This window comes from Lepidothrix coronata, unplaced genomic scaffold (assembly GCF_001604755.1).
Source record: "Lepidothrix coronata isolate B3197 unplaced genomic scaffold, Lepidothrix_coronata-1.0 Scaffold4, whole genome shotgun sequence".
In the NCBI taxonomy this organism is placed as follows: Eukaryota; Metazoa; Chordata; class Aves; order Passeriformes; family Pipridae; genus Lepidothrix; species Lepidothrix coronata.
The window spans coordinates 8370957-8384057 of NW_016690184.1; the positions used below are offsets into that span (position 1 = coordinate 8370957).

At 39.9% G+C, this 13101-nt stretch overlaps 1 long non-coding RNA gene across 1 annotated transcript; it reads left to right on the forward strand.

Annotated features, from left to right (window-relative positions):
• Positions 1-2016: 2016 nt before the first annotated feature.
• Positions 2017-6457, forward strand: LOC108501938. The gene is made up of 3 exons (XR_001876312.1): positions 2017-2260; positions 4747-5065; positions 6098-6457. It is a non-coding gene; the product is annotated as an uncharacterized LOC108501938 (long non-coding RNA).
• Positions 6458-13101: the final 6644 nt, after the last annotated feature.

A 13101-nucleotide genomic window follows, 5' to 3' on the forward strand; every position in this document is an offset into this window, starting at 1 on the left:
TTGTGAGGTCAGAAAGCCATCAGAGCTGGCACGGAGAAGTGGGCAGGACTGCACAGCTGGCACAGCAGAGCCACACCTGTTGCTGAGTCTTTAGATGGTACCACTGAGCCAGCCCCATATCTAGGAAGAGTCCTGCCTTAGATACCCCACATCCTGGTGATGAGTATATTCATCAAACACTGATGGTCAGATCTCCTGAGGCAAAGGTAGGGTCTGAATCTGTGCCTCCTACAGCCCAGGTAAGTGCCCATACCCACCTAGTCAGCATTTAAAACTGGGACTTTCACATCTCCACTCCTGTTAAAAAGCAAGCCTAATGTTCACCACTTTTTTTTTTTTTCCAGAAAAAAAAAGAGCACAGCACTCAACTCTGAGAAAGGGTTCAGAGTTGCTAAGACACAGAAGCCTGTTTCATAAGCAGCTCCTGATTGCCAGCTTAGGTGCCTGCTTGCAATTTTCCCATCCCTGTGACTTCCAGGGATGCAGCCTAGTGGGGCCATGCACAGTATGGGCTTGATAATTCCACTAGGCTGCTCTGCTAGTCCCACATGCTGCAGCATCTCACTTTCATTTGTCAAGCTTTTTTTCAGTGTGCCCTCAGCCTTAAAATGGTTGCTACGGAGTGATGCTTTTTGCTTGGGAAAACAAAAAGAGGAATGTGAAAAAAACTGGGCAAATACTTAGGGGCAGGCATTATTACATCTATGCCTTTGTTGCCTTGCTTAGGAAATGGCAGCAATAATTCCCTTTGCTGCTTTATGACTTAAAAGCCAGAGTAAATTGCTAGCAAATGTTCTGACATGATTGCTAGTAAACTACTTGTATCCCCAGCAAACCAGGAGCTGCTCATGAGCAAAGAAAGAAATGGAGAAAGACAAACTCACTCTAACACAGAAGTTCACTCTTTCAGAGAGGAATTAAAACACAGCATGGCTCAAGTGCATGGGTAACAAATTCCTTCAGGATCACTGAGATTCAGGTATGCTCACCAGCATCCTGCTAAGAGCCTCCGTAGCAATCCCTCTCTGCGGGAAGAAGTGACTTCCCCTCGTCACTTCTAGGTGACCACATCCCCAGTTGCCTAGTGGGGCTGTGCCAGCCTTCAGCATGAAATGTCTTTTTAACCAGGTGCTTTAAGTCCATCTGAGTTAAAGCAAAATCCAAGTGGATTTATTTACAGCATCCAGAATAGACACCACTGTAACAAAGGGGTTTAAGGCATAACAAAGAAGCCTATGCTCAGCCTGCTTATAAGGAAAATTATGAAAGGTTCTTTTTACTCCATATCCTACTCATTTGCTGTGGGTACTCTCCTGACATGTCAGGGACACTGTTTCCCTGTGTACCATGTGTCACAGACTGCACTTAGAGAAAAACCTCTCCTCCACACCAATGTCTACAACTACTGTCCTTTCCAGGGGCTCTGAGTAGATTTAATTTTTCCTCTTGAAATTTTCTTTCTTTCCATCTGAAACTTACTTCCTTCTAACTTACTCAGCAGACGATCTTGACACTTCTCCAGTTAAATTAAGAAAGTCTCACTTCTATGGAGATGCAAATGTCACTTTGTCAGAGCAGCTGTCATCCCCTGTTCTTTACTAGCCAAGAAGCACCTTCTTGACTGAGTGCCACTTTACCTGCTGAACCTCTCCTTCCCTGCTATGATGAGTCAATTGCTTTTAATACAAAGGTGTCTCCAGGCACTGAAGTTTGTATTTAAAATCAGCTAGAACATTCATAAACACCCTTGGCACAAACATCCAATGCAACAAGTGAACACAGTCATTATCATCTCTTGAATGAGATGGTAATGCTGGGCTTAAGGCAACTGAAGGAGACAGAGAGAAAAAGCTTTCTTCCAAACATGCCATGAAAATATCACAAAGCATTGACAACAGAACAGCCTTTGGCACCTGTAACAGATACTTCCCTGGAAAATGTCATATTTTCAATACACATTAACTCTCTGTGGAACAAGAGGCAAATATAAATAGCAGTTGAAGGGAAAAGTCCAAGCTATTTTGCATGTACTTTTGAATAAGGGTCAATTTTATTTCAAGCTCCTGGGATGACCTTTAAGGTTTTCTTTAAGGCTTTCTATATGTTTCGGGACAGGATGACAAGGAAATGACAGGGGAGCTGACAGCTCTATTAACTGCAGGAAAAGGATGGGCGAGAGCTGTGTTGAATCACCTCTGGATAACAAGCTGGATTTCAGAATGCAGCCCCAATTCTTGCAGGACAAATCACGATGTGACAGGTTAGTGGTAGATGAAGCAACAGAACCTGAGGACTTCTTTTATATTCAGGGCCTTTGCTAACATACCTACTATATATAGTGCAAAGAAGGCAGGAAAAGTCCTGTACAAGAGGTCCAGGCTCAGCAAAAAGCAGATTTCAGTAACCTGCAAAAGGCTTCCTGGACAAGTCTTTGAGTAAGATGCTGTGTGTGTAATCATGCCAGTGTTTTACCCTGGCAGCACTCCATCCTAACGAATCTACTGGTTCGGTTGCTTATTCCTTACCTTTCCCTTCCCATTTGCACCACAGCTCAGGGGTCTGGAGTTAGTGGCTGTAGGGGTGCAGGGAGGGCTGTTGTCACAGTTTCTACTCCAAAATCTTTCTGTTGCCTCATTACAAATCAAGAAAGGCAAGACAGGATTCCCAGGGAGAACTCAACCTGTGTTCCTACACACTACCATGCTGCAGGGATGGGGGCAACTCCAAGGGCATTAGTGTGTGACAATCAAACGCATTTATGTCACAGAGTCCAAGTCAAGGTTAGTGTTTGCCCACAGCCAGGAAGCTCTCTCTTGGGGAATTACTGGTATTCAGTGCATTCAAACAAACTTTGGTTTTCCCCCTATTAAAATATATCCACTTGAATCATAACAAGCTATCCAGACATGAGCTGTTGGTAAGCAAGGCTTGACTAAAACATTGGCAGTTACTCTTTTTTGTTTCTTCTTTCTTGGTTAGCTGTTGTAGAAATGTGCTTCTTCCAAGCTCTTCCAGAGAAATGCTTAACTGGAGAAATTTCTTCCCTTGTCTTCCCTTTTGTTGGCCTTGAAAAAGAATTGTAAATAAGGATGGAAGAGAAAAGAAAAACAAAATTTATAGGGAACACAAAACCTCAAAACATCAATATTTTTGTTTCTGTTCTGAGGTGGTATTGAAAACACAATTTACTGGGGGACAAAAGCCCCTGAAAAATAGCCGAGACAATTAACATATTCTGAGAGATATTTAGGCTACTGTTTTTGTGGAAAAACAGGGATTTTTTTGTGTGGAATGGTTTTAAACCTCTTTTATTAGGTCTTTAATACATTGCAAAAGTCAAGAAGGGACCAGAAAAAGGCTTTCTATTATGTGGAAGCATAGAGACAGACACACAATAGGCATGGGGACAATATTCTTTGCCATATTCCTTACTCAGATCCTTATCAGTGCTGCAAGAGAGCGAAAATCCTTGTAGGATTTTTTACATTCTTTAATGTAATATCTCTCAGCAGCTGTTCTCTCCCTGCTTAACACAATTCCCAACACATTGAATAATAATAAAAAAAGTTATTTCCATTGTTTATCTTGTAACTTTAGTCCAAAAGACACAGAAGGTCCTCCATTTGTGAAAGGGTGAAAATAAATTTAATGGGGAAGCAGGAGGTGCTACCAGTTACCTTTCAACTGTTCTCTTACTGGATATACTAAATATACTTCTCAAACTTACTTTCAGATGAAATTGCTGTATCTCTGCTGAGAAAGACTGAAAAAATTGCATGTCAATCTGAGAAGAGCAAATACAGAAAGTGTTCCATGGGACTAACGAGTGACAAGAAATTCAGAAACTGCAAGACATTAATGAGATGTATTGATTTAATTAGCCAGCGTAACATCATTTATCATGCTAACCACAAGAGATGTGCCCATAACAGCTAGTGCTTGAAGGTCACACTCACATGGAACGCATCTAGTACGCCACACAAATGTCCAGCTGTAAAGATCTGTTTTACTTAGGCTTGGAAAGAAGTCATTGAAAGACAATTCTGAAAAGCCTCCACAGGAATAACACAATGCTATATGCTGTAATCATGTCCATTCAACGCCTTAATAATCTGGAGTTTCTGGATTCCCAATGTTTAGTGGATTTAAATGTGGGAGGTAAACAATAAGGACTAACTTGAAGAGTGCTAACTATAATACAGTCAGAATCAGGTCATTTTATTGTTTTATAACAGCCTGTCAGTCTTTTCTCTCTGCTGTCTCTGCCTGTTCATTATTCAGGAAAGAACTTAAATAATGATGAGGCTCTGAAAGAATTCTCAGTAGCAAAAAGCTTCAAAAGGGCTCATTTATGGTCTCAGCTACATAGGGGTAAGACTCAAGTACCCTGATGAAGTGAAAAGAGTTCCCGGGGACACATGCCAGCGTAAATGAGAGTTTAATTTGGCCCCAAATTAGAAACCATTTGTCAGCTGAGGGCTCAGATATCCAACAGCATTCCATGCTGCCCCTCTGACACTGGATAGTTTTCTAAGTGGAACTTCCTTGCCTTAGTGTGAAATTATTAAAATGTTTTAAAATTAAGTTTTTAATGTCATTTTGCAAGTGTTCATGTTTGTTTCAGTTTTTAAGCAGTGTGTGGATCCATTACTGTTCCCTAAACATGTATTTCTTTAATTTAAGTTATTTTTAAAAGGGCATAATAGAATCCATGGTTATTAATTTCTTCATCCACCTTCCCACCAGGAAGAATTAGAAAGGCACCTCTCAGGAGCACATACGTTCCAGTTCCATACCTTCTACATGCTGGCCTGGAAGCTCAGCTTTACAAAGCACATGAACCTTTGATCAGGGGAATTTCAGATAAACTGCAACAACTGAAAACTTTGCAAAGCAAAAGCCCTCCTGCATTCCAGGAGGTGAGAAAGTGTTCAGCACTAACACCTACACAAGTGACGATCACCAGGAGGTTGGACTCATTTGCAGTGACTTCTGCTCATGGACCTTTTGGATGCCTGAGTTGAACAAGGACGTTGCAAATTAGAACCTGCTCACAACTTTATCAGTGAGTCTGTTTCTGCTGTATTTAAACTGCCTTTGCAGTGGTTGCACAGGAGAGCCAGTCTAAAGGATTTTTCCTGTTACAGAGAGAATGGGGTACTGTGTTATTCTGGCTCTGTTATATGCAGAATATGGAGAGCTGAAGTCTAGTTCTTCTCCCTTTGGTCCCTTCTTGTTACCTTTAAAGTTCCATTCAGGGTAATTTAAAACTTTTTTTTTTTTAAGTTAGTGCAGTACTAAATGACCATTTCTAGCACAAAATGGCCAAAGTAATTGCCCAGGGAAGTTGGTGTGACTTTCAGAGGTTAGAGGGCTACATTCTTACTGACAAAAGAAATACAGATTATTTGCATGGTGCATTAACAGCATGAAAGGAAAAGGCCTGGATGGTAGGGTTTTAGTGAGAATGCAGCCAGTCATCATGGCTCACTGGAAGAGTTCGTCTTCTAGCTTTCTAGCCTGTTTCATGTAATATTTGCCTTACTCTTCAGGTGCTGTTTCTCTTGCTGGATATTCAAGTAGCAAAGGAACATCAGCAAATACGTAAAATTTTTTCTGATACCATCTATATGAGGGACAGGACATTTCTGTGCGTGCACCTCTGTTAAACCTTCCTATATTACATACCCTTCCTAATGACCTGTAGGATGTTCAGCCCAACTAATACAATGAAACTCAGATTATACAGAAATAGCACATACTTGAGAAGTCACCTCCTATGCTTCAGTCAGTGGCAACAAGGATAGACAGCATCCCTCCTAGGTCTTAGCAGCTGTCTGTAAAAGAAGGGACACCCCAGACAATTTATCTGAGCACCTGAAGTGCAGATTTTCTACTTTGGAAAAGGGGTCTCCTAGAATACCTTGCAAAGACATGATTGTTCCCCCTTTTGCAATGCAAATGTTAGATCTGGGTGTTGGACTGAAGTTACATCTTTAAGGCTAATCTTTGCTCCTTTATATGAGGCAGGAAATTCCAAATCTGTGATCAAAGCAACACACATACTTCATAGCCCATTTAACTTTTTGTTTTTCAGATGGATTAGGACAAAACAAGAACCGCACATTCTAAGAAGACTGGATATTATATTAATGACAAGTCCACGAGAGTATGAACAAGCTGCTGCAGTTTAATAAAAAGCAGAATTTCCTAGACTCGCATAAACTATTAGCTCATTGACTAAAATAGACCTGCTGTCTCTGTTTGCTGTAGAAGCCCAGCTGCTCTGCTGATCTCAACAAAAGAACAATTGCAGCTACAATAAAAACCCTGGGATCTTGAAAAACATGAGACGATATCAGCTGTTAAACAGGATAGAAATAACACAGCAGTGAAACTAATAAATAAATACAAACAGGTTTAAGGTGTTCTCTTCAGAAACACTGTCCTATGGGTTATAGATCTGAAGATTAGCTTTTAACAGTTCTGACATACAAGGAACCCATGCAAGCACTTACACATCTCCCCTGTGTAAGTGCTTCAGTTCTTGTTCCTGGCTACATAAATCACAGGCAGGGTAAACGCATTACGAGTAAAGAGAAGGAAATAATATGATCTCCTAGCAGAGAGAGCAACAGCTTTTCACTTACGTGCCAAAATGCCACACAACTATTAGTATGGAACAAGATACGACTTCTTTTAGAAACAGTCTATAGCAAATTCACATTTTATCTTCTAAATCCTTGGCTTCTTACAGTCTTTTAGCATGTTTCTCCTAATAACATGCCTCTCAAGACTAGACCGTGCTTTTCTGCTTTTCTCCCATTTTGTAAGCACAGAAGAAAGACAAAGCAGGTACAGATGCACAAAAAAAGAACTAAATGTCCAAATCCCAGCGTGCCAGCCACAAAGCCCCAGGATATCCAGTTACACTGGGCAAAAGCCATAGTGCTGAAAGATAGAAAATGTCTCTGTTCTGATATAATTTGACAGTAAAGAAGAGTTGACAGAGTCCATATAGATGCTCCTGACATATAACAACTCCCTTAGGATAGTGGATACACACGAAAGTGGGAGACAAACAGATAATACAACATTGACCACGTTGTCCAAATTCGGTGATCACAAATCAGTTTTCTGTTGACAAGACTCATTTTTCACAGCAGCATCTTTGTCTCCAAGCCTTTGCCAAACAGTTCTAACTTCATCAGTGCATTTGGGAATACATTTAACAAAATTGTCTTTTGCAGAAGTGAGATGGTACCAAAGAAATGCAATTTTGAAAAACAACAACACAGAGGGAAGGAGAAAAGCTATCTAGAAAAACTAGTGAAGATGGCCCTCAATTTCCTGATAAAATGTCCCGGTGCACTGTTACTTGCCTATTCTCTTTAGGAATTACAGGAAAATGAAATTACCAGAGATTTGCAATGTGTGCAACACCATTTCATTAGAAGGATAAGAAGTCCAAATTTTCTTATTATCAACAAATTATGTCAGTATTAAGACTGATCTAATGTTACCTTTGATCTTGAATTCTTCATGAAATCAGATGCACAAGGTACAGTTACCTGAATTAGCAAGTCCCCACAGTTTCATTGGAGACTGTGTCTAAACACATGACAATATCAGAATTCCTAATGTTTTCTTCTAAATAATTAAAATCGTTTTCATATACATCATTAAAGCCTTAAACCCCTGCTTAGATTATGTGACAAAAAACTTCATGGCAGAAAATACCAAATATAAATTTACGTGTCCTTTTGTGCATTACTGTATCATCTTTGATTAGAGGATTACATTAAATTAATAACTAACAATAGCTTGGATTACCTTCTGCAGCTGTACATGTCATTCCTGTGCATTTGTTGTCATGCATCAGGGTAATAAAGACCATGGTATACATAAATCACATTGCTAATCAGACAAAGATTACTGAAGACACTCTGCTCATTCATCCATCCTTCCCTAAAGTCAGGCCACTACCATTAGCAAGCTTATGTTTGAACATTGCTAAATTGACATGAACTGTTACTTGAAATGGACTTAAGCAAGACAAAACATTTCTAGTTGTTGTTGGTAGGCAGAGGAATGCAGAACGTCATGGTGACAGACCAACCTGCCTTTGGCTGATCAGTGTAGCCTGCACTTTAGAAAGACTGCTAATGATAGGGCAAAAATTGTGCAGTGTATATTCAATGTTTTTAAACACAACAACAAAAAAATTCCTTCCAACTAGACTTTAATAAAATATGTCAGTGACCTAGCACCTGCTGTCTGTGCTGCTGTCTCATGGAGCTTTGAATCAAATCCATGATCCCAAAGCAATTTCTTCAAGATACCTGAAAATCTGGGCTCAGGATAGCTCTACACTTCCCACAAGAGAAAAACTTTTCACAGTGGCCCCTTCACTTATGGAGGGACCTCACATGGAAACTCTGGACCATGGCAAACCCAAACACCTTCCCCTCCCAGGCATGCTTCTGTCACTTGCCTCTTCTAACAGTGTCACCAAGAAGGTCATACATTTAAAAAAAGCAGGCAACCACACCATGCTCATCCCCACAAGATCAAGACAACAGGCATTTTGCACCTCCTTTCTGCAGAGAGAAAGGGTAGGTCACACTTGAGAGGTGCTACCTGTGTTACAGAATGCACAAAGCTGCTCCAACACTACAGTGATGACAAACTCCCACCACGCAGAATGACAGATCTGGAGAGTTCGTAGTTAAAAAAACTTATATAGGATATAGTGCATTATTATTAGCCTGGGATATAAATAACATTACATATGGAAAAACCAAAGCACAGATCTGTCAGAGGTCTGTCAGACATCTCCATGAAAGTTTGCACACTCAGGCAGGAAAAGTTTGAATCTCCCAGATCCTGTCTATAGTCACATAGCTATCAAAGCTGTAGTATGAAGTATCCAAGCTCAGAGGAGCAACACTTTCCATTAACAATACTGGAATTTGACCAGTGTCTTGCTCCAACTACTATAATTTAATTTCAATCTATCATGAGGCTTTGTTTGGTATTCATGACAGAAGGGATAGAGTATAACACTGTGTTTTTACAGGATCATTTGGTCACTAGAATCACATTCTTTTGTAGCAAATATTAAAATTAACAAACCACTCCAGAATTCAGTAGGGACAAAAAAAAATCAAATGGACCAGCAACAGAGCATTAAATAAGAACGAGATAATCTGCAATTTTTGCCTAATAGTTGAAGTATATAATATATCAACACCTGTTTACTACAGACCAGGGGGAACTCCATTCACTAGAGCATTTTTCTTATGTGTATGGTCAGGAAAATGTATGGCCAAGTGAGTGTCAATAACAGCTGAAGGGGTGAATCTGCTTGGTAGATCAGGACTAGCACAGGGCTCAGGATGATGGCATTGAGATCCTGACTCCTGCTGAGGTCTGAAATGAACTCCCAAGGTTCAAATTCTCAATGGAAAGCAGACAGAGAAGTAACCAACTTCAGGGAATAGTAGTTTGCCTATAAGCTGATCTTAATAAACATTTTCACTAGTGACCATAGCACACTGACATGGTCCACTAGAAATGTTTTAAGAACATTTACTGATGTGACAGTCGGAAGCATCATAAATAAAGATGAGGATCAAGAAAACTAAGAAAAGGATCAAACACACAAAGCACGAGGTCATGCACTTATGAAATAATCAGATTTTTCTGCCAGAGAATAATGGCATTCTTTGGGTCTCTACAGTTGGAAATGGAAGAAGAGTTGGAAATGGAAGAAGAGTTGGAATGTTTGCTATGAACCACCAGTGTGCTGCAAACTTGGAAAAAAATAGAAGTGCTAACTAATGCATGAAATGAGGTGTTACCAAAAGTAACAAACAAGTATTATGTCTCTTTGCTAAGATGCACACTCTGCGCACAATTAGCTCACTCCTGCACAAGGCAGACTAACTCAAATGGGCACAGACAGAGAATTTGCTAGAATGCTAAGCCTATCTTTGGGAAAGAAACCATTAATAAAATTAACACTGAGGAGATAGGATTGTTCCCAAAGTGTAGAATAAGTTTTAAGAACTCAGGAAGAAAGCTACCTGTATTAAAGAATGCTGTTGGCACAACAAATGGGTGGAAATTAGCCAGGGATACACTTACCCCAGAAATCAAAAGATTCCGATCAGAACAGTGAGACTCGGGTCAGGTTTCCAGTAAGGATAGCAGGACAGGCATCCCCCCTCCCGCCCCTCTCAAAGTGATTAAATTTAGGGTGGATCGGGATATGAAAGTACTCATATGAGAGAAAACCATGTGGAAGAGCACCAGCTGTAACAGGAGATTTTGTCTAAGGAATGGAAAAGTCTTACAGGTTCTGAAATCCAGCTCTTTCAAAAATGCTTTAAAATTACGTTCTATGATCAAAATAAAAATGTTAAATACTGATACTGTAACACCTGCTTAGTAGAATAAGAGACAAAAATCCAGGCTAAAATGTGAAATGATAAACTACAAAGAAAATAGCCCATGTGAGGTCTTTTTTACTTACTAGTCTTCTGGTAACTATAACAACAAATTGCAACTCATTTCTACTTCAAAGAAAAATTTTCTAAATTTGGCGAAAGCTAATATACTTTTGTGTAAATGGTTGCTCTTGCTGAGCAAGTGTCAAAATCTGGAAGAGGAGGAAGGTACACATTGTAACACATACATTAATAAATCCACAGGTAAGTAGATATATTTGCAAACTAAATCAGCATTACTGTATGACAAGATGTTCTTTTGAGTTCATGTTATCACTGCAAAAAAAACCAACAGGCCAGAAAATGTTTTCATTCACAAATAATGATGCCAATTCCAAAATCCCCAGCTTATCAAGATGTTTTTTATATGCCTGTTGCAATCTAAAAAGCACTTTTAAGGACAGAAAAAATGTTTCCTTCAGATGCACTGTTAATGTATTTTCCCTCTAAGCATCTTACAGAGCCCTCTGTTGCGCTATGTCCCCTGTCTTCTATGGGGCTCACTCATGCCTTGTTTACTTACCTACCTGGAGAACTGCCTGAGCTGCTGGAGCTGTGCTTGCTGGATCGGAACAGACCCTGCTCTTTGTACTCTCGAGATAAGAGGCTGCAACAGTCGAGATATTTTTGTGCACCTCAACCACAAAATATGATCTTAATAATTACTGTGAATCAACTAAAACAGCAACGTGTATCTTCTTCCCAATAGCCACAAATTTAAAAGGCACTCTTAATTCAGTGCATTTTCATCTTGCTTCACGTGTTTGAAAATATTTATTCCAACAAAGTCACAAAACCTCTTTACAGCAACAAAGCACAAGCTGTAAATTGTCCATGCCTCCATTTTCTTTCAAAGCTCAAACAAAGGACTGTGCTTGCCCTTTTCATATTATGTCCACACAAATCAAAGTCTGGTAAAGGACAAGTCAAGTAATCTGAGCAAACAGCCTACACTAACTATACAATTGGATTATTGCATGTCATGCTTCCCATTAGTCACAGACAGAAACTAGAAACTTCTGACATAGTTGACAAAGAAGTTGAGAGCAGAGCCGTTGCATCATGGATATACTCAGTAAGCCTATTAATCTAGGACTACATCATGCAGAGCTGACAGAGCACGGAATTTCTTTCTCCCCTCTTGCTTTACAGCCAATGTCTCTCTTCATTTTCACTTCTGAGCTCTGCTGAGCTTTCACATTAGGATGGCACAATGACGGCAACTGACTCCACGTCTGTCCAGATGTAGTCTCAGGCCTTTCTCAGACCAGCCCTCTTTTTATATGTGTGCCAACTGAATTCTGTATTCTGGAGTGGGGCTGACAGGAGAAGACAAGAGACTTCATCTCCCTGATGTAAACTGGCAATGGCTCCATTAAAGTTGGGACAGTTACATCAGCTTTATTGTACTTGATGGTCTGCCCTTCATCTGTGTAACTCAATTTACGGCCACACGGGGAATTTTCCCAGCTGCACTGCTGAACAAATGACCTTGTCATTGATAGGAGAGTCATGACCTTTATGATACAGTCATAGTTCTAAAGAAGGGGAAACACACACAGGTGAAAGATGGCCAACCCATTGCGATTGCAATTACCTGGTGTCAGTAATGAAGGTGTAAAGAAGGTGTAAAGGCTGTTTCACAAGCCCCTGGTGGAGCTGCCAGTGACACAAACATGTTGCCCATCTGCAATTCTGCCATCCTGCCTGCACTACAGAAAACTCAGTTTTGCAAAAGAAGATAAATACTAAAATGCTTTGCAATCTTGAGGAAGTGATTGAAAGCACATAAGATATGCCGATGTTTTATATTTGGAAATAAACAGTTTTCTACTGTTTACACTGATAAGTTGATACACATTTATATAATAACTGAATATAAGTGGGTAGAAGAAGTATCTATCACTAAAAACACAGAATACAGACCATGTGTAAGATGATCGGAAGGGAATGGAGCATGTGGCAGAGAGACCATAGCATTACTGCCATGTTTAAGAGAACACAGCTGAACACACTGAACCACAGTACCATGGGATCTGAACACAGCCATTGCTGTCCACAGTTAGAAAAATGCCCTGCTTTAATCAATCAGGTATTGGAAGACATAAATGTTGCTACTGAGCAATTTGCATGTGAACCTGCAAAATTTCCTGAATCTGTGAACATCAGCAAATGCTCCGTGGTGTCTGCTGTGAGGCAATTCAGCATGCTCTGAATGAATAAACTGAAGCAGTTTCAAAAGACAGAGTTGCTCAATGTTTCTATAATTTGTCCATCTGCAGATTTTGCAGTGCTTCTACAGCAGTGATACAACAGTAGCAAGAAAACCCATGGAGGTAAACCAAAAGGAATGAGAGTTATGAGCTAATTCAATACCTCAAACAAGCTATCTGTCATTTCTAATGGAGCACAGTTGGCTAGAAGAGAAATGGTAGGACACAAAGTCTAAAATTGTAAATCACAAAGTGATGTTCTGGAGGAACGGAAAATAAGGCAGCAAAACAAAAAGAAAATTACTGAAAAGCATTTGCATTTAAGCCCAGAATGTTTGAGAGCAGAATCATCCATTGTAAATTTTAATTAAAGTTGC